This window comes from Eschrichtius robustus, chromosome 21 (assembly GCF_028021215.1).
Source record: "Eschrichtius robustus isolate mEscRob2 chromosome 21, mEscRob2.pri, whole genome shotgun sequence".
Lineage (NCBI taxonomy): Eukaryota > Metazoa > Chordata > Mammalia > Artiodactyla > Eschrichtiidae > Eschrichtius > Eschrichtius robustus.
Window position 1 is genome coordinate 18,938,176 of NC_090844.1, and position 23,542 is coordinate 18,961,717.

A 23,542-nucleotide genomic window follows, 5' to 3' on the forward strand; every position below is an offset into this window, starting at 1 on the left:
GGACTGCCATTTTCTTCCTTAAAGGTGTCAATGGCAATTAACAACAATGAGCTGTTTCATAATTCTTGTATATTTATCAATGTATCCATGTCTTTCATGCTCAATATGTTGCCTAAGTCAGTCCGTCCTTTTCATCAGTCTCCATCCCAGTTCACCTCAGGTTGTTGGGCAGTCAGGCATTCAGATCATTCTCAGTCACCCCTAGTCCTAAGGTCCATATTGTCATGTGCCATGTGACTGAACCAATTCTAAAATTCCACCATGAGGAGTCAGTTTCCTAGGACCACTTTTGGTACCAGCTCTTTGATTTGAGTTCGCCTAGAAGCAGTCTTTGAGGTGAATTTTTGAGTGTTAAGTAGTTTGTTTGGAAGGTGAAGTCAGAAAACAATGGTATGGGAAGTGAAAGAGGGAAGGCATAAAAGCCAATAAAGCAGCTTATCAAGAAAGTTATCACTGTGGGCAATTACATCTCAAACCTGTTGCGGAAATCTGGGAAGCAGCAGATCATGCCTTGGAATTCAGAGAGGTAAAAGATCTAGAATATTTTGCAGTTCCCATATAGTCAATGTTTGAGGGATACTCCTAGAGTACATCAGTTTCTGAATACTTCTGGACTGCCCTTTAAACCTGAGGCAGCTTTGGAGGGGCTGGTGGTTGAAACTTAGGCAGCAATGTGCGAAGTAAGTTCTACACTGATATGAGCAGCACAGTGATACATGTACTACGGTAAGAAAAAAAAAAGTTTTAATTAAAATATTTACTGGTCCTTGTACTCTTAAGAAGGATAAAAATTTTAATTAACATATGTCTGATAAATTAAGTATTCATGTTTTAACCTCTGGGATAACCTATTTAAAAACAAGCAAACAAATTATTTGGAATAGATACCATGCTGTGTTGATAATTTCCTTTTGTCTCTAACAGTAAAGACCTCCCTAAGAGGTCAAACTTGTAACTTGGTCTCTTTTCCCTTGGAACACATTTTCCAAATGCCATTAGGCTGTAGAAGTTTTTGTATTTATTTTCTAGAAATGCTTAGAAATATCACAGTCTCACTTAGAATTAACCTGAAACACTTGGCCATATTATATTAGAATAATTTTTTCTGACACACACAGAAATTCAGAAAACATTCAACTGAGCACATATTTTTGAAAAAGTAATTAGAAAATATACTCCAACAGATTACATATTTTTATACCCATGTTCATACCTCATATAAACGAAAGAAAATGAGATTGCCATCAGATTTTTAGACACTAATATTCAATGTTAATAAGAATTGAACCATACTTAATGATACTCAAGGAAAAAAACTGTGAGCCAAGGATTTTATAATTAACTACCCTTTCTTTCAAATCAAAAGCCTACAGAGAAACCATTTTGAACACAAAATATCTCAGAAAATATGGGCTTCCTGATAATTCTACTCCTGCAGGATGTGTTTCATTTAAACAAAAGGTGACTGGGAAAACCATAACAGGCAGAGACAGATTGATGGTGAGTACTGAATATTTTTGTTTATAAAATTAAGAACAAAGAAATCAAAGGCTGGTTTCAGGTGACAGAATATTATTATAAATGTTATACATTCTGGCAATGTTGAAACAGCCCAACTACCAAAAGGTAAGAAGAGAAGAGTTATTATAAAATAAGCTCACCTACTGGCTCACAGGTAATAACTTAAATACATAAAATATTCTTAGATTTTTCTTTGCAATTTTTAAAGTATTATATCTCAAATTATTTGGATTGGCCGGTACCAAGCTACAGATGGTCTGAGAAGTAGTTTATACAGTATGAAGTATCAATGTAGTTTTGTTATTTAAGGTTCATTTCAAATTCTTCTCTAGCATGTTAAAATGGCAAATATCTTTTCTGGGAAACTATACAGGTTTACATGGATTTTATTTCTTTGAACCATAATTTAATCCTTTTATGAGGCAAAGCCCAAATTCTTTTTTGGTGACGTCTTTAGAAATTTACATGCAGTTTAGTTTTTGAAAATGTGTAACATTCTCTTACTAACTCCCTGTGCTCAAAGGAAGACATTAGATACAAACTTGTTACTTTATCTTCAAAACTTCGTACTATTAATTTGAGGCTTTAGGGTGTGTTACAACACCTAAAATTGAATTCATCGTCTCGATCTTAACCATTCGTACCAATTGTGTTTTCTGGTGCCTTTTTTATTTATTTATTTATTTTTTGTAATGACATCATGCATTTCCAAGTGCATGGAATTCAAAACTGTTGAACTTCCTTTTATTTCATAGGTTTCTTACCACTCCTCCTCCTGCAACAATAATTGGTTGCATGCCTTAGTCATTATCTCACAACGCCTTGGTTATTTTCACAGTGCCTCCTCACACTTCTTACACTGCCTTTGCATTCTGGGGTCACTGCTGGCTCGTGTTCATAATAGCGGGAGCCTTCTGGCTAGCAAGGTATCTCTAGTGCGCTGTGTGCACCGCAGCCAGAAATGTTTGAAAGGCTGCTCTTTTCTTTTCTTTCTTTTAATACACTGATTGATTGATTGGCTGCATTGGGTCTTCGTTGATGCGGCTTTCTCTAGTTGCGGCCAGCGGGGGTTACTCTTTGTTGCGTTGTGTGGGCTTCTCATTGCGGTGGCTTCTCTTTGTTGCAGAGCATGGGCTCTAGGCCCGTGGGCCCGTGGGCTTCAGTAGTTGTGGCTCGTGGGCTCTAGAGCGCAGGCTCAGTAATTGTGGCTCATGGGCCTAGTTGCTCCGCGGCATGTGGGATCTTCCCAGACCAGGGATCGAACCCGTGTCCCCCGCACTGGCAGGCGGATTCCCAATCACTGCACCACCAGGGAAGCTCCTGCTCTTTTCATATCACATCTCTGCTTGGAAAATTTCAGTCATTTCTGTTAAATCCAGACTCCTACTACAAACTCTTCTGATTGTCATCTCACATTTTCCGGTGATTCATTCACACTGATCTACCCGTGGTTTCCCAAACTGCATGACATATGTTGAGAGGGTCTAGAGTGGTAAAAAAGCATAGACTCTGGAACTAGAATTCCTGGCTTCCAGTCCTGGCTCAGCCACTTGGGAGCTAGATGAGCTTTGAGCCTTTCTAAACTTCTCTGTGCCTCGTGTTGTCATCTGTGTAAATGACACAGCAGTAACACCTCTTTGAGTTGTGAGTATTTAAGGAACCAGCAAATGGGAAGCACTTAAGATGGCATCTGACACAGAGTAGGTGCTCATCAAATGTTAGCTGATGCAAAACATTTCTGGATGGTCTTGATTTTTATATTTCTATTTGTTTTCATTTGCAATTGGTTTTGTTAATCTTGCTTTACAGAGTCACCTTCTGAATAAACAGAGTTTAATTGATTAATTTTGATTTGGTGTAAAAGATGACAAAAAGCTGATATTGCTGATTTAAACATGCTGGTAGGCATTCTTAATAGATCTTTTTAATGTAAGCTAAATGTTTTAAAAGGGGGGAGTATCTTAGCTTGGTTGTCAGGTTTAAGAATTTAAAAGGGCATTATTCCTTTGCTCTCTTTATGAGTTTATGATTACCAATATTTCTTTAGATAATTATGTATGTTTTTGTGAAAACTGACTAGCATTCTGCTAGTTTGTAATTGAATAATTTGAACATTTGAAACTTTTTCAAACAATAGGAATATGTGATTTCAGTTTTTACAACCTATTTAATACCTTTCTTTTTACAACCCATCAAGTAAACACTGTGTTAACTTGTGACTTAAGGAAAAATGGAGTTCATACAGGTTTCAGAGATCTTAGTTTAGAGGGAATTGAAAGATAATTTTGTCTAGTTTTGTTATTTCTCAAGTGAGAAAACTTGACTTGCCCAGGACCACAGAGTTCATGTATCAAATCCAAGATGAAAACCTAGGTTTGCTAAATCCATGTCTTTTGTTGATCCACATATGCATAAATGTTTGTAGACTTGTACAACACAAATCCAAAGATTCAGGATTTTCATGTATTATTCAGTCTCTTAAATATTGTATTTGTATATTCTGAATATTACAATCAATACATTTTGTATTATTTTTAAGCATTAATAGAGTAATATATTTCAAAATGTTAGTCTTCTTCTATGTTAAACTTCCTCTTATTTTAAGGATTTGAGTCAAAATTTTGGGGGTGATTCAGTACATTCCAAACAGTTACCAATGGCACCTGCCTTATAGAATTATCTGGATATATGTCCAGACTTATTCATAAAGTGAGATTTTTTTTGCAATTTACTTTGTATTCAGGCCTTCCTACTACAATCAACTTGCTTATACTAGTATAAGTTTTCATTACATTATGTTATTTTTAAAAATACTTTTAAAAAAATACTTTAAAAATTATAATAATGGCATTTACATTGCACTAAAATTATAATTCTAATCTAATGTTTTTACTGTGTTTTCAAAAAGCATGCATCCCTAATGTGTCATGTTTAATCAGTGAATTTCAACATAAAGTCTTATTCCATGTAATATGCTATCATGTTTTACACCATCTGCATTAGGACTTCCAGCAAAGCAAGGTGTTGTTATTTTATCCCTGAAGAACAATTATCATGTACTCATTTGCTTGGTTAATACGGATATCTTCATTTCACTGTGCAAGAGCAGATCATTGCCTTTCATTCTGTGTCACTTTAGGAGAAGTAAGCTGATGAGTAGTATGTGCATAGAAACATATTAGTATATAATGCTGTAGCTGCATGGTCACTCTTTGATTCAAAGTGGAGAGCAGATGAATTTTTGTTGCTCCTTTTGGAAACCATTAAATCAAAAGCATCATAACTGAAGAGATTTAGAAAGCATTTTAACTATTAAGTAACTTTGTTTTATTTATTTTTAAATATATTTCTTAGAAATATATTTCTCAGGTTAAAGACTCCCCCACCCCCCAATTAATTCTCATATCATCCCTGTTAGGTAGACCTCAGTGGTATAACAGAAGAACTCATTATACACATGAGCAACTTGAGGCAGTGGGAAGTTTGATGTTAATGCCAAACAGCATGTAAGCAATGAGGCCAGGAGCAGAAGCAAAGCTTCCTAATTCTCAGCAGTGCTCTTGTCACTAAAACACATGATTTCCTCTGTAAGAATTGCAGGGGAGGACCTTCAAGGTGGCAGAGGAGTAAGACGTGGAAATAAACTTCCTCCCCACAAATACATCAAAAATACATCTACATGTGGAACAACTCCTACAGAACACCTGCTGAACGCTGGCAGGAGACCTCAGACTTCCCAAAATGCAAGAAACTCCCCCACGTACCTGGGTAGGGCAAAAGACAAAAGTAAAAACAGAGACAAAAGAATAGGGACGGGACCTGCACCAGTGGGAGGGAGCTGTGAAGGATGAAAGGTTTCCACACACTAGGAAGCCCCATTCACTGGCAGAGACGGGGTGTGGCGGTGGGGGGAAGCTTCGGAGCCACGGAGGAGAACGCAGCCACAAGGGTGCAGAAGGCAAAGCGGAGAGACTCCCGCACAGATATCGGTGCCAACCAGCACTCACCAGCCTGAGAGGCTTGTCTGCTCACCTGCTGGGGTGGGCGGGGGCTGGGAGCTGAGGCTCTGGCTTCGGAGGTCAGACCCCAGGGAGAGGACTGGGGTTGACTGCGTGAACAAAGGCTGAAGGGGGCTAGTGCAACACAGCTAGCCGGGAGGGAGTCCGGGAAAATGTCTGGACCTGCCTCAGAGGCAGGGAGACCACTGTTTCTGGGTGCACGAGGAGAGGAGATTCAGAGCACTGCCTAAACCAGCTTCAGAGACAGGTGCGAGCTGCGGATGCTGCTGCTGCCGCCACCAAGAAGCCTGTGTGCGAGCACAGGTCACTGTCCACACCGCCCCTCCCGGGAGCCTGTGCAGCCCGCCACTGCCAGGGTCCCGTGATACAGGGACAGCTCCCCCAGGAGAGCACACGGCCTGCCTCAGGCTCTTGCAGCATCATGCCAGCCGCTGCCACCGCAGGCTCAACCCGCATCCGTACCCCTCCCTCCCCCTGGCCTGAGTGAGCCAGGGCCCCTAATCAGCCAGTCCTTTAACCCCCTCCTGTCTGGGCGAAGAACAGATGCCAGAGGGCAACCTACATGCAGAGGCAGGGGCAAGTCCAAAGCTGAACCCCGGGAGCTGTGTGAACAAAGAAGAGAAAGGGAAATTTCTCCCAGCAGCCTCAGGAGCAGCGGATTAAATCTCCACAATCAACTTGATGTACCCTGCATCTGTGGAATACCTGAACAGACAACAAATCATCCCAAAATTGAAGCCGTGGACTTTGGGAGCAATGGTACACATGGGGTTTGCTGTATGTGAGAGACAAGTTTCTGATTTTTATGTTTATTTTAGTATAGTTCTTAGCACTTGTTATCATTGGTGGATTTGTTTATTGGTTTAGTTGTTCTCTTCTTTTTTTTTATTTTTTATTTTAATAATATTTTTAAATTTTTATTTTAATAACTTTTTTATTTTATTTTGTTTTATTTCGTTTTTCTCTCCCTTTTCTTCTGAGCCATGTGACGGACACGGTCTTGGTGCTCAGGCCGGGTGTCAGCCCTGAGCCTCTGAGCTGGGAAAGCAGAGTTCAGGAAATTGGACCACCAGAGACCTCCTGGGCCCATGTAATATCAATCGGTGAGAGGTCTCCCAGAGATCTCTGTCTCAGCGCTAAGACCCAACTCCACTCAATGAGCAGCAAGCCCCAGTGCTGGACACCCCATGCCAAACATCTAGCAAGACAGGAACACAACCCACTCATTAGCAGAGAGGCTGCCTAAAATCTTAATAAGGTCACAGACACCCCAAAACACACCACTGGACGTGGTCCTGCCCACCAGAAAGAAAATATCCAGCCTCATCCACCAGAACACAGGCACTAGTCCCCTCCACCAGGAAGCCTACACAACCCACTGAACCAACCTTACCCAGTGGGGGCAGACACCAAAAACAATGGGAACTACGAACCGACAGCCTGCGAAAAGGAGACCCCAAAAACAGTAAGTTAAGCAAAATAAGACAGAGAAATACACAGCAGATGAAGGAGCAAGGTAAAAACCCACAAGACCAAACAAATGAAGAATAAATAGGCATTCTACCTGAAAAAGAATTCAGAGCAATCATAGTAAAGATGATCCAAAATCTTGGAAATAGAATGGAGAAGATACAAGAAACGTTTAAGAAGGACCTAGAAGAACTAAAGAGCAGACAATGATGAACAACACAATAAATGAAATTAAAAATTCTCTAGAAGGAATCAATAGCAGAATAACTGAGGCAGAAGAACGGATAAGTGACCTGGAAGATAAAATGGTGGAAATAACTACTGCAGAGCAGAATAAAGAAAAAACAAAAATAATTGAGGACAGTCTCAGAGACCTCTGGGACAACATTAAATGCATCAACATTCGAATTATAGGGGTCCCAGAAGAAGAAGAGAAAAAGAAAGGGTTTGAGAATATATTTGAAGAGGTTATAGTTGAAAACTTCCCTAATATGGGAAAGGAAATAGTTAATCAAGTCCAGGAAGCACAGAGAGTCCCATACAGGATAATCCAAGGAGAAACACTCCAAGAAACATATTAATCAAACTATCAAAAATTAAGTACAAAGAAAAAATATTAAAAGCAACAAGAGAAAAGCAACAAATAACATACAAGGGAATCCCCATCAGGTTAACAGCTGATATTTCAGCAGAAACTCTGGAAGCCAGAAGGGAGTGGCAGGACATATTTAAAGTGATGAAAGGGAAGAATCTACAACCAAGTTTACTCTACCCAGCAAGGAACTCATTCAGATTCGACAGAGAAATTAAAACCTTTACAGACAAGCAAAAGCTAAGAGAATTCAGCACCACCAAACCAGCTTTACAAGAAAGGCTAAAGTAACTTCTCTAGGCAGGAAACACAAGAGAAGGAAAAGACCTGCAATAATAAACCCAAAACAATTAAGAAAATGGTAATAGGAACATACATATCGATAATTACCTTAAATGTAAATGGATTAAATGCTCCCACCAAAAGACATAGGCTGGCTGAATGGATACAAAAACAAGACCCGTATATATGCTGTCTACAAGAAACCCACTTCAGAATTAGGGTCACATACAGATGGAAAGTGAGGGGATGGAAAAAGATATTCCATACAAGTGGAAATCAAAGAAAGTTGGAGTAGCAATTCTCATATCAGACAAAATAGACTTTAAAATAAAGACTATTACAGGAGACAAAGAAGGACACTACATAATGATCAAGGGATCAATCCAAGAAGAAGATATAACAATTGTAAATATTTATGCACCCAACATAGGAGCACCTCAATACATAAGGCAAATGCTAACAGCCATAAAAGGGGAAATCGACAGTAATGCAATCATAGTAGAGGACTTTAACACCCCACTTTCACCAATGGACAGATCATCCAAAATGAAAATAAATAATGAAACACAGGCTTTAAATGATACATTAAACAAGATGGACTTAATTGATATTTATAGGACATTCCATCCAAAAACTGCAGATTACACTTTCTTCTCAGGTGCTCATGGAACATTCTCCAGGATAGATCAAATCTTGGGTCACAAATCAAGCCTTGGTAAATTTAAGAAAATTAAAATCGTATCAAGTATCTTTTCCAACCACAACACTATGAGACTAGATATCAATTACAGGAAAAAAATCTGTAAAAAATACAAACACATGGAGGCTAAACAATACACTACTAAATAACCAAGAGATCACTGAAGAAATCAAAGAGGAAATCAAAAAATACCTAGAAACAAATGACAATGAAAACACAATGACCCAAATCCTATGGGATGCAGCAAAAGCAGTTCTAAGAGGGAAGTTTATAGCAATACAATCCTGCCTCAAGAAACGAGGAACATCTCAAATAAAGAACCTAACCTTACACCTAATGCAATTAGAGAAAAAAGAACAAAAAAATCCCTAAGTTAGCAGAAGAAAAGAGATCATACAAATCAGATCAGAAATAAATGAAAAAGAAATGAAGGAAACAATAGTAAAGATCTATAAAACTAAAAGCTGGTTCTTTGAGAAGATAAGCAAAATTGATAAACCATTAGCCAGACTCATAAAGAAAAAAATGTAAAAGACTCAAATCAACATAATTAGACATGAAAAAGGAGAAGTAACAACTGACACTGCAGAAATACAAAGGATCATGAGAGATTACTACAAGCAACTATATGGCAATAAAATGGCCCACCTGGATGAAATGGATAAATTCTTAGAAAAGCACAACCTTCTGAGACTGAACCAGGTAGAAATAGAAAATATAAACATACCATTCACAAGCACTGAAATTGAGACTGTGATTAAAAATCTTCCAACAAACAAAAGCCCAGGACCAGATGGCTTCACAGGTGAATTCTATCAAACATTTAGCGAAGAGCTAACATCTATCCTTCTCAAACTCTTCCAAAATATAGCAGAGGGAGGACACTCCCAAACTCATTCTATGAGTTCAGCATCACCCTGATACCAAAACCAGTCAAAGATGTCGCAAAAAAAGAAAACTATGGGCCAATATCAATGATGAACATAGATGCAAAAATCCTAAACAAAATACTAGCAAGCAGAATCCAACAGCATATTAAAAGGATCATACACCATGATGAAATGGGGTTTATCCCAGGAATGCAAGGATTCTTCAATATATGCAAATCAATCAATGTGATACACCATATTAACAAATTGAAGGAGAAAAACCATATGATCATCTCAGTAGATGCAGAAAAAGCTTTTGACAAAATTCAACACCCGTTTATGATAAAAACCTTCCAGAAAGTAGGCATAGAGGGAACTTACCTCAACATAATAAAGGCCGTATATGACAAACCGACAGCCAGCATCATTCACAATGGTGAAAAACTGAAACCATTCCCACTAAGATCTAAGATCAGGAACAAGACAAGGTTGCCCACACTTACCACTATTATTCAACATAGTTTTGGATGTTTTAGCAACAGCAAACAGAGATAAAAAGAAAGAAAAGGAACACAAATCTGAAAAGAAGAAGTAAAACTGTCACTGTTTGCAGATGACATGATACTATACATAGAGAATCCTAAAGATGCTACCAGAAAACTACTAGACCTAATCAATGAATTTGATAAAGTAGCAGAATACAAAATTGATGCACAGAAATCTCTTGCATTCCTATACACTAATGATGAAAAATCTGAAAGAGAAATTAAGGAAACACTCCCATTTACCATTGCAACAAAATGAATAAAGTACCTAGGAATAAACCTACTTAAGGAGACAAAATACCTGTATGCAGAAAACTATAAGACACTGATGAAAGAAATTAAAGATGATACAAACAGATGGAGAGAGATACCATGTTCTTGAATTGCAAGTATCAACATTGTGCAAATGACTATACTACCCAAAGCAATCTACAGATTCAGTGTAATTCCTATCAAGCTACCAATGGCATTTTTACAGAACTAGAACAAAAAATTTCACAATTTGTATGGAAACACAAAAGACCCCGAGTAGCCAACGCAATCTTGAGAAAGAAAAATGGAACTGGAGGAATCGGGCTACTGGACTTCAGACTATACTACAAAACTACAGTAATCGGGCTTCCCTGGTGGCACAGTGGTTGAGAGTCTGCCTGACAATGCAGGGGACACGGGTTCGAGCCCTGGTCCGGGAAGATCCCACATGCCGCGGAGCAACTGGGCCCGTGAGCCACAACTACTGAGCCTGCCTGTCTAGAGCCTGTGCTCTGCAACAAGAGAGGCCACGACAGTGAGAGGCCTGCGCACCGCGATGAAGAGTGGCCCCTGCTCGCCGCAACTAGAGAAAGCCCTCGCACAGAAACGAAGACCCAACACAGCCAAAAATAAATAAATAATTAATTTTTTTTAAAAAAAGCTACAGTAATCAAGACAGTATGGTACTGGCACAAAAACAGAAATATAGATCAGTGGAACAGGATAGAAAGCCCAGAGATAAACCCACGCCCATATGGTCACCTTATCTTTGATAATGGAGGCAAGAATGTACAATGGAGAAAAGACAGCCTCTTCAGTAAGTGGTGCTGGGAAAACTGGACAGCTACATGTAAAAGAATGAAATTAGAACACTCCCTAACACCATACACAAAACTAAACTCCAAATGGATTAAAGACCTAAATGTAAGGCCAGACAGTATAAAACTCTTAGAGGAAAACATAGGCAGAACACTCTATGACATGAATCACAGCAAGATACTTTTTGACCCACCTCCTAGAGAAATGGAAAGAGAAACAAAAATAAACAAATGGGACATAATATAACTTAAAAGCTTTTGCACAGCAAAGGAAACCATAAACAAGACAGAAAGACAACCCTCAGAATGGGAGAAAATATTTGCAAATGAAGCAAGTGACAAAGGATTAATCTCTAAAATATACAAGCAGCTCATGCAGCTCAATATCAAAAAAACATACAACCCAATCCAAAAATGGGCAGAAGACCTAAATAGACATTTCTCCAAAGAAGATATACAGATTGCCAGGAAACAAATGGAAGGATGTTCAACATCATTAATCATTAGAGAAATGCAAATCTAAACTACAATGAGGTATCACCTCACACCAGTCAGAATGGCCATCATCAAAAAATCTACAAACAATAAATGCTGGCGAGGGTGTGGAGAAAAGGGAACCCTCTTGCACTGTTGGTGGGAATGTAAATTGATACAGCCACTATGGAGAACAGTATGGAGATTCCTTAAAAAACTAAACATAGAACTGCCATAGAACAGCAGTCCCACTCTTGGACATATATCCTGAGAAAACCATCATTCAAAAAGAGTCATGTGCCACAATGTTCATTGCAGCAGTATTTACAATGGCCAGGACATGGGAGCAACCTAAGTGTCCATCGACAGATGAATGGATAAAGAAGATGTGGCACATATATACAATGGAATATTACTCAGCCATAAAAAGAAACGAAATTGAGTTATTTGTAGTGAGGTGGATGGACCTAGAGTCTGTCATACAGAGTGAAGTAAGTCGGAAAGAGAAAAACAAATACTGTATGTTAACACATATATATGGAATCTAAAAACAAATGGTTCTGCAGAACCTAGGGGCAGGACAGGAATAAAGACACAGACGTAGAGAATGGACTTGTGGACACGGGGAGGGCGAAGGGTAAGCTGGGACAAAGTGAGAGAGTGGCATGGACATATATACACTACCAAATGTAAAATAGATAGCTAGTAGGAAGCAGCTGCATAGCACAGGGAGATCAGCTTGGTGCTTTGTTACCAGCTAGAGGGGTAGGATAGGGAGTGTGGGAGGGAGACTGGAGAGGGAGGGAATATGGTGATGTATGTATACGTATAGCTGATTCAATTTGTTATACAGCAGAAACTAACACAACATTATAAAGCAATTATAGTCCAATAAAGATGCTAAAAAAAAAAAAGAATTGCAAAACTGTTTTGCACATTTAAATGTGATGTAATTTTTTTTTCTATGAAAAGAGAGTGAGGCATTCATTTGCTAATCAAAGCATTTGCAGTCACAAACACCTGCGTATACAATGGTGGAATTTGATGTTAAGTAATAGAGTTGGAAGCAAGATCACAGTCTCTGAGCAATCACAGTTTCAAACTTTTGAACAGTTTATTCATTTTGTGGCCACGAAGCATTAGAGGAACACTGATAGGGAGTTTGATAGGTAATGTGTGACCGGTGAAATTCAGGTAGTTCTGATTGTGTCCTTGTGTATTAATATTGCAGAAATGTAGTTCAGCATCTGGATAATTCTATCTGGTTTTGGACTAATCATTTATGAATGCTGTTTTAAAACTTCCTCTTCTTTCTTACTTAATGACATAGAAATTCAGGTGGTACTATAGAGAACTTTAGAACATGATGTATTCCACCTTATTTAAGGAACATGCTTTCAATTCCAAGTAACCTTTTATCAGGTTTACTTTATTGATCAAGTTAAGATTTAGCTGTGTGTTATTTCAGCCCAGTCAGTTTTGTTTCCTATGTGTTTTTATCCTTGCACAAAGTGACCACATGTTTATGATTGGAGAAGGGAATGCACTGTCTTGATATATATAACTAATTTTATGTTTTGTGTGACAGTAGTACTGAGAATCAATTTCAAATGATTCCTCCAAAGTGATTCATGACAGGGTTTTAAATAGAAACCAGATACATGTATCCCCATGCCAGTGTTTGACTAGAAGTGCTAAATAGAAACATTGCAGAGAAAGAGAAAAGCTTTAAGTAGATCAGTTGTCCAAATTAGATGATTACAAGATACAAGATATATGACTTCTTGTGTTTGGCTTATAGTTAGCATTTGTTACAGATTTGTTTATTTAGAATGTCTTTTCAATTATAATTTTTTGGCTGGAACACATAGAGTTTAAATCAGGCATATAAAAGCAAATAAAAAAAAAAACACCTTTTAAATTTACCCACCATTGTGTTCAAATACTTAATATTCAGTAGCGAATGTACTTACTACAGAAACAATGTCTTTACATCATCAACCTTTGGACATCTCCATTTTTTCCCTATAGTTAGTTCCCTTCAATGCAATTAATCAAATACTACTCACTAAAATCACTTTGTTAGTTGCTCTGAGACAGTGTGCAATATGGTAGCCACTAGCTCCAAGTGGCTGTTGAGCACTTAAAGTGAAGGTAGTGTAATCAAAGAACTGAATGTTAAACTTTAGAAATAAATTAATTTACAATCAAATTAATCAACAATCAAATCAGCATATAATATTTTTCTATTAAACACAACTTTATTGTTTGTAGGAATACTTTTTTACTTTAACCATTTAATCATGTTAGCTATTGTTATATTGTAGTATTCAGGTATGTGCATCATTTCTATTATTACTCATAAACTCATTACTACTATACTCACTGTCAATGGATTGATTCATTTTGAATGAATGAAAAAAGTATTTGTAACCTAGCTAGACAGGTACATACCAAAGTTTATGTTGAGTTGAAAGTTTTCAAAATATTTCAAAATAATAATGATTTTAAACATTTTTATTACATGATTTATTATGCAAAAAGGTTTTAATTTTCAATATAAATGACTGCATAAACGAGAAGAAAAAATTTAAATAACAAATTATTAATATTAATAAATTAGAGGTACTTTTCAATTTGTGCAAGGTCCCTTTATATATAATCTTAATATTACTGATTTGAATTTAGTGATTTCACTTAATTTGGAAACATAGTTTTGAAACAAATGCTTTTGCTTCAAAGTCAAATCAGTTCTTATTAATAAGTTGAACCAGTTTTGCAAGGCAGATATGAGTATTAAAGAAATATGATTCTGTTACTTGATTCAGTTTCTGGAAAATTTAAGTATGGTTAGAACAACACTGGCATATGAATCTTCTTCTTCAACTGTAAACTTTTAAAATCCAAATATTTCTGATGAACATTTAGTATCTGAATTGAAGTATGCTGTTGATGTACCAAACACGTCAGAATTTAAGGACATAATATGAAAAAACAATGTAAAAAAACTTAATAATCTGTATTTAGTTACACATTTAAATAAAATATTTTAGATTTATTAGGTTAAATAAAATATATTAAAATTAATTATATCTTTTTTTTTACTTATTTAAATGTGACATCTAGAAAATTTAAAATTATATATGTGGCTCACAGTATATTACTATTGGACATAGCTCTAAGAGATAGAAATATACTTAAGTGTCACTCTCTCCTCTCAGTAGTTGTATAATATAATGTGGGAGATAGAGGTATACCCAAGGCTAAAAAACCAGAATGAAGGCACAGCAAATAAATGATTTTTTTGTTTTTTGTTTTTCCCTAAGTCCATTAGTTTTCAGTGATCAAGCAAGTACTTGGTCATTCAGTTGACAGAGTTATTAGTTGCTTGCTGCAAGCAAAGTACTAAAATAGTTTTATCTTCTGATAGATTTGCGATGTTTTCCAACAAGCTCTTGGGGACAGAAAATCATAGATGCTCTTTTTGTGGAGGTATCAAGACAACCTTTGAATATACATGTCTCAAGTTATGAAGGGAAGTTAAAGCTAAAAAAATAGAGACTTTGGAGTCATTGGTATATTTGTGACAATTAAGGTTATGTTTAAGGCACAGATGGCCTCAAAAACGATTTATAAGTTAATAAGAGGAACAGGTTATCCTATACTAGAGCAAAAAGTCTTCGTGTTTCAGGGAGTCTTTGAGATACACCCTGAAAATGATATAAATTTTTGGGAAAAACATTAAAAGAGAATTAAATTAAATTAAAAGAATTAAATTAAAAGAGAATATAGCAAGACCAGTGCATGGACACGATAGAGTGATGCATACTGTGCTGTGTATAGCAAATATTTTGTATTGGAGAGCAATAGGTTAGCAATTTAGGTTGGGTTATGACTTCTGAAGTTTTAAATGGTACTATATAAAGAATATGAACAGTACCCTATTATCATTAGGGAGCAGTTAAGAAATTTTGAAAGGAGAATGGTCTGATCATAGTAGAATTTTCAGAACATTACTCCAGCATTATTGTGCTGGGCAGATTAAATTGGACAAGCCAAAAATGAAGAAAGTGGTTTGTCAGTCAAGGTATAATTTATAAATATATGGGTTAAAGTGTTGATAATGCACAAAGGAAGAAATAGATGCAAGAACTAAAAGTAGAGTTTGATTTTTTTTTTTTAACGATTGAAAGTAGCATTTAAGTAGGCCTTAGTGAGTGACGATATGTAGAGGAATAAGATATAGGGACTAGCCAAGGATGAGCAATATTTCCACTATGGCTGACACGAGGCAGTTGAAGTTCAGAAAAAAATGTGTATTTTAAAAGTATAGTAAATGCTAGCAGGTAGCTGAAAATATGACTAAACAGAGGAAATATGTCAGTATCAGAAATATACACTGGGAATTCTTCCTTAATGGATGAGAGTTAAAATAGTAAGGAAAAAATTGTCCCCGTAAGAGAAATTATAGGACAGACTAGCAGACTACAGATGATTTTAGGAATGCATTTATTTTGTGGCCAGAACAATAGAGAACATCAGTTAATTATACTTAGTGAGATTAGAACAAGAGAAAGAGAGAAAAAAAGATTGAGTACAAGGAGGTAAAAGGAATGAAGACTTCTAAGAAAGAGAACATCGTATGAAATGTTGAAAAAAATCCTGAGGCAAAAGATCTAAGAACAACAAAGAGCAGTGAAATGCCAAATCATGAATTTATTACAGAAATTGTTATTCCATACACTTAATTAATCAGAGACATATTATTTTCTTATAAAAAATGAGAATAATGAATTCTTCAAGAAGAAACTAACAAGAGCATCTAATGCTTGGTGAGTTTTCTAGATTCTAGGAATAATTATACAAAAATTCCCTAAATTGCCAGCTTGTTGATCTGGAACTCTTGTAATAGTAACAGTTAACAGTTTTTTAAGAGGTTCTTGACTCTTACATGTACTAATCTGTTTTAGTCTAAATAATATTACATAGTAATATATTTTTTATTTCTATAGATAAAATAGAATTCATTCTTAAAATGTGTAAGATTATACTATTTTTCTGATTTATTCAACACCACCCTCTTCCTGTAAGATTTTGTACCTGTAGAACTGCCATGTGTTTCAGTTATCTGTTGCCATGATAATGCCACAATAATGAACAAAATGATTAAAAACATAACATCATAAGGCAGCAGCCTTCTTTATTACTTGTGAGGTTGTTAGTCTTCCAGGGTCATCTTCTGGTCAGGGCCAGACTTGGCTGATCTTGGCTAGGTTCATTTTAATGCATTTGTAGCAAACTGAGGAGTTGTCTGTGGCTGTCTTGTCCAGGGTTTCCTCAGTTGGGTGAATTATCTCTTTTCAGGATGTGACAGGGGTCCAGGAGAAAGAGTAAAAATGTGAAAGGTCCTGAAGTTCTATGTTCAAAAATAGAGAACCACCGCTTATATCACTATCTTTTGTCCGAAGTCCATCACAAGACCAGCCCTTATTTAAAGGTGGTGAAATACTCTCCATGTCTAGAAGGGAGAATCTAGGAAGTCACATCCCAAGCATTGTGGATACAAGAAGGATAAGAAGTTGTGAATATTTATACAAGCAATCAACAAGTCCAAGTGATTTGGCCTGCCTTGTTGTTGGAGGAGAATATTTTCTTGCCCTATTGTCTGATTTGGCCGTATGATGTGCTTCGGCCAATGTATTGTGAATAGAAACGTTGAAAGTCTCTACCTCTTTATGAGCCATTGCATCCTTTACCCTCTCTCTTGATCTTTTCTCTCTACCACAAAAACAGCTTGTTGCTGGTGGGGTCTGCTTAGTAGCTGAAATGCTGCTATTAAAAGACACATGGAGTAGTCCTACAACCAAACCATAGCCAACAATCTTCCAGTTGAGTTAGAAATTAACCTTTCTTATTATAAGTCACTTAGATTTTTTTTATCATAATACAACCCACCGTGAACTATTGTAAAAGTGTTATTAGGCTTTACATTACTAAGCACTTTCTCAACCAAGAGATATCAAACGTACACCTATTTTCAAGTGTCTGTCAATACACCCTTTTTGGTATTGTAAGATATCCTCATACAGTAAATATTAGAATCTATGTCCCGAGGTAGTTGTTTCCATGAGCTGCAAAAAAAAAAAAAAAAAAAGAATATGATGTGAATCATCCACATGGCTTTTTTCCCTGACATAGAAATGATCTATCTGTGAGTCTCTTGTTTCTTTCTAATTGTACCTTCAGGACTTTTGAAGCCTATTGAACAAGTAGCCTATTGACCTGAGAATCAGAGTGATAAATTCTACCTTCAAGAATAATAGATGAAAGTGGGAGGAAGGCATATGAAACCAAGAAATATTTATAACAGAGAGTTGAGAATGTAGAATTAAACCACTATGTAAACAATGACAAATGTCTTAAAAACTTAAACTCTGAAAATTCTACTTATTTGTTTTGCTATATCATATAAATGAAATCCTTTCTTTGTTTTCCACAGAAGAAAATAGTTGAGAGTTGATGTACAAAAACTCACCCTGTGCTATCTTGGATTCACAGAGAGTATACCCTCAAGAAATGGTTATTAATGATAGCTTTTAGAAATTAAAAAAGAAAGACAATTGCTGGAGCAGTTTGAAAAATAGTAAGTGGTTCATTGGAATCCAGCCCAGTTTGAATATTGAATTTGGAGGCTTACATATCAGGAAAACATTTTTTCTTATGTTTCTACCATTTTTATTCATTTTTTTCTCACATGCTTTAAAATACAGCTTTATGAGGTTAGAAAGGAATAAGATAGAGACAGAAATGTTATAACAAATGGAGTGAACACATGGCAAGGTGATAATGACACAAACACACAGGAAGGACTCTCTTTTTCCACCACCCATTCCCTGGTATTTCATCCTGATTTGAAGTAGAGAAATACCTGTAATACAAACTAGCCAGAAATCCATTCCAGTTTCAATTTAAAGTGAAATGAGAAGCTGAAGGGGAGCATGTTGAGATATGTTTATTTTATGGCCCTTGGAAAGATTGATTTCAAAATCTCTAGCAGAATCTTGAGCATTCTAATTCTGGAGAAAAATAGTTGAGGCAACAGATCTCTGGTTCAGGATTGCCACAAATTCATGTATTTATGGGCTTCAGGATGTTTGCAAAACCCCAGTCATATGAAGTTCTTATTAATCAAGAAGAATTTACTGAGTATCTGTTATGTAGAAACCCTTTCCCCTCAAGTTTTTTTTTTTTTTTTTTTCCTGTATCTACTATAGTCAAATCGCTTTTTAGTGTCCATTCTACACAGAGCAGCATATACTTTGAAAAGCCAATGGATGGTTATTTACTTATGACTCCTTCAGACTCTTCACTTTCTTCTGCTTGATCAACTTCCCAGTAAGAAAAAGCAATGAAGAGATAACACTAAGTTTTGTACAAATGCTAGTATTTTACCTCTTACTAAGAAAAGGTATAAATTTGTAATGATAGACTCAGCTTTGTTGCAGTGACACACATCCTCAAAATTCTCTGTGACTTAAGACATTAAAAAAAAAAAAAGTTCCATGAAGGTTTGTACAGGGCTCTGCTCCACACAGAACTTTAGGGACTCAGGCCAAAAGAAACTGTGTCATCTTTTAGCTCAACCATCAGGAATATGCCATTTTTGTTGCTCTGGTATGAAATGACACAATAGAGAGATATGCTCTGGAATTAAATTCTTAGTCTGAGAAGTGACATGTGTCACAAATGTCTGCTTCCTATTGGGCAGAGCCCGTCATGTGGTCCCAGCTAAGTGAAAGCTCAGAATTAGAGTTGTCTGCCCACCTAGAAGACAAAACAAAACTTAAAAATCAATATTGGTGAGAAATAGCAGTATCTCAGATTTTAGTTCATTTAAGTTAAAAAAATTGAAGATCTTTGAGAATAACATTGTGTCAAATATGGTGACGTATGCATAAATGAGCAAAATGCAGTCACTTTGCCATAGTTCAGAAGGAGTCATACTGAATCTGCAACAAATCTTATCTCTGCCAGCAATATCAGTAATAATAGGTAACATTTACTCTACACTTATTACATGATAACTAAATGAATACACTCAAAAACTAGAGAAGTCGTTTCTATTGCTTTTTTCCCATTTTACAAATAGAAAAGTGACACAGAAAGTTGAAGGAACTGGTAAAATTTGATTATAAACTACCTTGAGACCAAAGATGTGATGATAGGAAAATAAGAAAACACTTCTATTTTGTTCAAAGTACTCAAATTAATAAATCTCTTTCTATAATTTAATTGTCTATATCCAGACTGCTCAATTAAGATAAAACACGTGGGTGAGCCATAATTAATTATAACCCATGGCCCTTAATTTATTCAAGTTACCCTGGGAGTCATTCTAAAACAGAATGAATTCTGGGTATGATCATTAATCTTTTTTGTCTTATCTTTAATAATATATTTCACTTAAAAAGTTTCTTTTTCTTTTCTTTTCTTTTTTTTTTTTTTGAAGCATTCTTACTATCTTGGGAATATTCCATGTGATAAAATTTATTATATGCTGGATGATCTGTAAAATTTTATTATTTAGTAATTTTGAATCAAATTTTAAAATTAAGATTGTTTAGTGTCAGGATTTATTAATTAATGAACATAGACTTATTTGATATTGGCCCTGTTCAATTCAATGGAGATACTTTATAAATAAAATTGATTTTCATGAAAGATTATCAAGAAAATAGAAGAAACAAATAAAAATATTAATAACAATAATAAAGAAAAAATTACAGAGGAGAGACTATGAAGAAAATAGGAGAACTTTGAACACTGTTTTGTCAAAATGTTTTACTTAGAAAAAATGACCAATTCCAAGGAAAACATAGCTTTCAAAACTAACTCATAAGAAGCTTGAAAAAATTTATAACAAATTAAAGAACTTGAATACATTTAAAAATATACAACAAATAGTTTTTAGATGATTTCAAAGTTTAGTTCACCAAACTATCAGATAGATAATCCCTATAATCATATAATTTCTATTATTTACAAACTTTGCCAGAGAAAATAGAGAACACCATCATTATGTTTTATAAGATATATAACTTTGTTATCAAAATCAGATAAGGATGAGATATTCTCACTCATTAATATTGATGCAAAAATTACCCATTTGAGTTTATTCAAGAAGAGAATGCTGCTTCAATTTTGGGGAAATGTTGTTTACCTAATTCCCATGCTAATAAAATGAAGGAACACCACAATATCATCTCAATAGATGCATTAGAAACATTTGAAAAACTTCAATAGCACTTTATTTTTAAAATACTTTCCAACTAGAAACAGACTGGATCCTTACCACATTGAATGATATCTACTACTAATATAAAATTAATGTTAAACATTAGAAGCATTTTTAAAAATAATAAACGAAATAAAAAGGCCATTGTCATACCTTTTATTCAATATTTTATTTGTTGAATAAAAAAAGAATTTCAGGTACTTCCCTGGTGGTGCAGTGGCTAAAAATCCACCTGCCAATGCAGGGGACACGGGTTTGATCCCTGGTCTGGGAAGATCCCACATGCCGTGGAGCAACTAAATCCATGCACCACAACTGCTGAGCCTGTGCTCTAGAGCCCGCAAGCCACAACTACTGAAGCCCACATGCCTAGAGCCCATGCTCCGCAACACGAGAAGCCACCACAATGAGAAGCCCACACACCGCACTGGTAGCCCCCACTCACCACAACTAGAGAAAGCCCATGGGCACCAATGAAGACACAATGCAGTCAAAAAATAAAAGAAAAAAATAATTTTAAAATATAAGGGACTGGGCTTCCCTGGTGGCGCAGTGGTTGAGAATCTTCCTGCCAATGCAGGGGATACGGGTTCGAGCCCTGGTCTGGGAAGATCCCACATGCCGCGGAGCAACTAGGCCCGTGAGCCACAACTACTGAGCCTGCGCATCTGGAGCTTGTGCTCCACAACAAGAGAGGCCGCGATAGTGAGAGGCCCCGCGCACCGCGATGAAGAGTGGCCCCCACTTGCCGCAACTGGAGAAAGCCCTTGCACAGAGACGAAGACCCAACACAGACAAAAATAAAATAAATAAATAAATAATAAAAATAAAAGAATTCCTTTAAAAAAATATACAAGTTAAAAAAAAAAAAAGTATAAGGGACTATTTAAACTTTTGAAAAGAAACCAAATAAATATTAATCACAAATGAAATAATTGCCTACATAGGATATCACAAGAATTTAGCAAAAAAATTATTGTAATTCATCAGACAATTCACCAAGTGGCTCAATTCAAAATCAGTATACAAAAACCAATTGCGTTTCTCTGTGCCAACAACCTAAAATTCTTTTTTTTTTTTTAAGATCTTTATTGGAGTATAATGGCTTTACAATGCTGTGTTAGTTTCTGCTTTATAACAAAGTGAGTCAGTTATACATATACATATGTCCCCATATCTCTTCCCTCTTGCATCTCCCTCCCTCCCACCCTCCCTATCCCACCACTCTAGGTGGTCACAAAGCACAGAGCTGATCTCCCTGTGCTATGCGGCTGCTTCCCACTAGCTATCTATTTTACGTTTGGTAGTGTATATATGTCCATGCCACTCTCTCACTTCGTCCCAGCTTACCCTTCCCCCTCCCCATATCCTCAAATCCATTCTGTAGTAGGTCTGCGTCTTTATTCCCATCTTGCCCCTAGGTTCTTCTAATCATTTTTTTCTTTCTTTTTTTTTTTTTTTTAGATTCCATATATATGTGTTAGCATAAGGTATTTGTTTTTCTCTTTCTGACTTACTCTGTATGACAGTCTCTAGGTCCATCCACCTCACTACAAATAACTCAGTTTCGTTCCTTTTTATGGCTGAGTAATATTCCATTGTATATATGTGCCACATCTTCTTTATCCATTCATCTGTTGATGGACACTTAGGTTGCTTCCATGTCCTGGCTATTGTAAATAGAGCTGCAATGAATATTTTGGTACATGACTCTTTTTGAATTACGGTTTTCTCAGGGTATATGCCCAGTAGTGAGATTGCTGGATCATGTGGTAATTCTATTTTTAGTTTTTTAAGGAACCTCCATACTGTTCTCCATAGTGGCTGTATCAATTTACATTCCCATCAACAGTGCAAGAGGGTTCCCTTTTCTCCACACCCTCTCCAGCATTTATTGTTTGTAGATTTTTTGATGATGGCTATTCTGACCGGTGTGAGATGATCTCATTGTAGTTTTGATTTGCATTTCTCTGATGATTAATGATGTTGAATATTCTTTCATGTGTTCGTTGGCAATCTGTATATCTTCTTTGGAGAAATGTCTATTTAGGTCTTCTGCCCATTTTTGGATTGGGTTGTTTGTTTTTTTGATATTGAGCTGCATGAGTTGCTTGTATGTTTTGGAGATTAATCCTTTGTCACTTGCTTCATTTGCAAATATTTTCTCCCATTCTGAGGGTGGTATTTTTGTCTTGTTTATGGTTTCCTTTGCTGTGCAAACGCTTTTAAGTTTCATTAGGTCCCATTTGTTTATTTTTCTTTTTCTCTCCATTTCTCTAGGAGGTGGGTCAAAAAGGATCTTGCTGTGATTCATGTCATAGAGTGTTCTGCCTAAGTTTTCCTCTTAGAGTTTGATGCTGTCTGGCCTTACATTTAGGTCTTTAATCCATTTTGAGTTTATTTTTGTGTATGGTGTTAGGGAGTGTTCTAATTTCATTCTTTTAAATATAGCTGTCCAGTTTTCCCAGCACCACTTATTGAAGAGGCTGTTTTTCTCCACTGTATATTCTTGCCTCCTTTAACAAATATAAGCTGACCATATTAGCATGGGTTTTTCTCTGGCCTTTCTATCCTGTTCCATTGATCTATATTTCTGTTTTTGTGCCAGTACCATACTATCTTGATTACTGTAGCTTTGTAGTATAGTCTGAAGTCAGGGAGCCTGATTCCTCCAGTTTCATTTTTCTTTCTCAAGATTGTTTTGG

General features: G+C 36.3%; 1 protein-coding gene across 1 annotated transcript in view; it reads left to right on the plus strand.

Annotated features, from left to right (window-relative positions):
* Positions 1-23,542, plus strand: part of MSR1 (macrophage scavenger receptor 1) — a 369,659-nt gene that overhangs the window by 177,055 nt on the left and 169,062 nt on the right. Inside the window, exon 6 of the mRNA XM_068532055.1 lies at positions 1,367-1,500. The gene's annotated coding sequence lies outside the window, so the exon portion shown is untranslated. The remainder of the gene's footprint in view (positions 1-1,366; positions 1,501-23,542) is intronic.